Genomic DNA, 3,569 nt, shown 5'->3' on the forward strand with positions numbered 1-3,569 from the left:
CTACCGTGCAGAGAGAGGCAAGAGCTGGAAAAATATGGGAGCTTTCCAAGACCACCAACCAAATAAGCCACTGAGTATGGATTCAAGCCTGCTTGACCTGGAGTGTCCAGGATGGTCAGGGAGAGGAGCCCGAGGGGAGGAGGGCAGGCCTGGGCTCTCAGAGGTGGAGACCTGGGTTCAAGGCAGGGCCCCTCGGCCCATCAAACTCCCTGCGCCCCAGGCAAGCCACTCAGTCTCTGAGACTCTGCTTTCTACTCTCTAAGGACTCAGATGAAACCACGCGCATTGAAAGGAGAGCCCAGCGCAGTTCCCAATACTGGGCAAATGTCCCCCTGGTGTCACATTTCCATTTTGCACTGGGACCTGCAAATGCCTCGGGGGTCCTGCACAAAACAAGGGGTTCAGGGTGAGGCAGCCTTCTGAGCGCCCAAGGTCGATGCAGCGGAGAGAGAGAGAGATTGGACTGGACATGGACGTGGACCTGTATGTGGACAAGGCCTGCCCTCGGCCACCACGTTGCACACTCTGGGGAGGGGAGGGCGCCAACCCCCACAGGCTTCATCCTACGGTTTAGGGTGAGGTCCTTCCTTCCTCAGCGCCAAGCTGGGGAGACCACACTATCCCCTCCCCAGGTAGTACTCCTAGGCTCAGACACAGAAAAAGGTCGCCAGTGCAGGTGTGAGGATGGGGTCCAGGCAGAATGGACCCGCTGGCAACTCCAGAATCCCAACCAGACTTGGGCGTCTGTCCCAAGGAACCCACGGAGGCTCTTAGCCAGAGTGAGGAGATGAGTCTGCACCCAGACTAGCTGGACCCCAGGCTGCCAGTGCCAGGGGGTGAGGCCAGCCTGTTGTGAAAACCTTCCAGATGAGAAGTTATTTAAAAGCGCACTGAAAGCCATAAAGTATTAAAGAAATGTAAGGTATTATGAGGTCTGGCATTTAATACAACACCATTAAAGCCATTACAGTTTATTTTTAATTTTATAAGCTAAGCTAATGATTGTCTAATTTTGAGGTGTTTCCCAAACCACTGTCGTGAGTATATAAAAGGCTAAAATGGTGGAATGTGTATGCCTTGGAGCTCTGTGGGGCAAGGGGCTGTATAAATCCTGGGAACAGCTTCCCTCCACTAGTACACACTGGGAAAGTCCCACCTCAGCAGGAGTTCTGCCAGCTTACAAAGTTTTCTCTTTATCAGGAATTTAGGGCAGGTAACGGCACACCTTGCGAGATGAAGGGGTTTCTTCTGAGCAGCTGAGTGGGGTCCCAAGTTCTCACTGCTCCAGAAAAGAGGTCTCAGCCCCTCCCTCTGGGCATGATTAATCCAGTTTTGCATGCAATTTGGTTCCATGGTTTTTGAATTCTAGACAAGCCAGAATAAGGGACTCGTAGGCAAGATGTGCCATGAACACACACAAGAGAAGCAGAGGAGAAAGCTCAGGACACAGAACAACAGCAACAGATCCGAGAACTAACAGAGCCCTGTCAGAGCCTCACAGTGCAGCCTTGAACACGCTGAGAGCGTAGGACTGAAGCCGGCTCTTTGCTCCATAGAATCCTGGACCCTCCAGAGAGTAAATGCTTGGGATAGCTAGGTTTCTGTAGCCTTTAATTTTTGGAAATTGCTCTTCTAACTAATGAGTGTGGATGGAAATATCTTGAGTGTGCTGCCTGCATCTTGGCCTTTCTGGAGGACGTGACCCTTTCTGGATGAGCCGGACTCCTGTGTGGCCCCAGGAGGTGCAGCCAGAGGGGGAGAACCCATTACATCCACGAGTGTTGGATGGATGATGTGTTCTAGGCACCAGCCCAAATGGCAGAGCCGAAGCCTAGCCCCAGCTTGCTGTCCCAGGTCCTTGTGGCACTTCTGGGGCATCTGGGAGCCTGTACTCAGCAGTGAGGGGTGATGTCTGGGTCCTTTTCAAGGTTCACCATAGGAACCACCTCCTCCAGGAAGCCCCCCAGGGATTGGATGGGGATGATCAGGATGCCCTCTGGGAGATGTGAGGTGCTCTGAGTCCTGCCCTCCGAGTCTCTCCATTGGCACTTAGGAGATGGGTGTTGCATGCAGCCCAGTTGGAGTGATCTCAAAGTGAGGGAGGGGTCGCACAGCACAGTGTTCCCGTTACAATAACATCTGCCCTCACTCAGTCACTCAGTCGCTCTGCTGGCAGCTGGGGCACACGGTGGCGAACAGACCAGAGCCCAGCCTCCTGGAGCAGGGGAGCCTCCCAGAAAGCCAGGACACCCCCACACACACCGCCCTCTTGAAGCCAAGTCCCAGAGCTTCCACACGCTGGCTGGTGGCCAACCCCGGCCTCCCCAAGCACCGAGTGTCTCATCTTCATTATAGAGAAAAAAATAGAACTTCTGGGAGATTTGCTGTGAGAACGGAATGAGTTAATCCTCATCAACCTCTTCACCTGGAGTCTGGCACAGAGTGCTAAATAAATATTAACTAATACTAATGTGGTTCTCGCTGGGTTTATGCAGGAGACAAGCGTTAAATAAATAAGGGAAGGGTGGGATGAAGCCAAGGGAGGCCCCCAGCGCCTCGGTCTCCACGGCTGCGCCATGTGGTTGCCTTCTGTAGAGGTATCTTCTTTAATTCTTCTATTTAGCCACCTTTGTCCGTCTCCCCCATCAGGGTGGCGTCTCACGCTTCTCCACCAGTGTCCCCGGAGCCTAGCAAAGCCCCAAGCGCAGCGGCCACTCAGCAAATGTTTACGAATGAGCTTGAAAGATGAGTCACTGCCCCAGGACTAGGGGGCCTCCGGGCGAGCAGACTTCAAGCGCTGAGGGTTCCACGCCAGAGACTCGGCCCACAAAGAGCCGGTCCCCAGGCAGACATGAGGGCACCACGATGACCTTGTGCGGGGGCCGCAGTGGCAGCACGCAGGTCATCAGGAGAAGACCAAGGGCCTGCCGGCCCGAGGAGTCTCTGTGTGACTGAGGAGCAGAGTCAGCTTTTGCCATCAAGGCCAGAGAACGGGGACCCCGGGGGCCCCCGCTAATGCAGAGGTCTGGCCCGGGAAGAGCAAGGCGCGTGGGCGTTTCCCTCCAGCTGGGAGGTCAGTCCAGGGCCACAAGAACCCAAGTGGCCTTGGCAGGGCCGTGCCTGGGATCCCACCCCGGGCAGTGGGACAGGGTCTCCCTTCACAGGACAGTGTCCGGCCAGCCTCCTGCAGGAAGGGGGAGCCAGGGATGATGCCAGGCTGGGGTTTTAAGGACTTGGGGCACAGCTGAGCCCCCATGAGGGAGCCCTTGGGGGTCCCTTTGCCACTGGGGTGGTGGGTGTCCCGTAGCCTGCGGGGGGCGCTCAGCACGTGGTCCTCATGTTAGGTTCCATGTGACTCCTGGTCATGGCCCCGCAGGCAGGGGTGCGGGGACACGAGGGCATGGGTGTAAAGCGCCACTGCGTGCCGCCCGCACACAGTAGGCGCTCAGCAAGCGTTCGTGGAGGTTTGGCAGGGGACCCACCCTGTCCCATGGCTCCAAGGCTGTGGCGGATATTGTCGTCAGTGTCGCCAGGAATTTTCACGGATTGTCCCGCTCAGCCGGCCCGCC

This window comes from Lipotes vexillifer, unplaced genomic scaffold (assembly GCF_000442215.2).
Source record: "Lipotes vexillifer unplaced genomic scaffold, Lipotes_vexillifer_v1.1 scaffold382, whole genome shotgun sequence".
NCBI classification, from domain to species: Eukaryota; Metazoa; Chordata; class Mammalia; order Artiodactyla; family Lipotidae; genus Lipotes; species Lipotes vexillifer.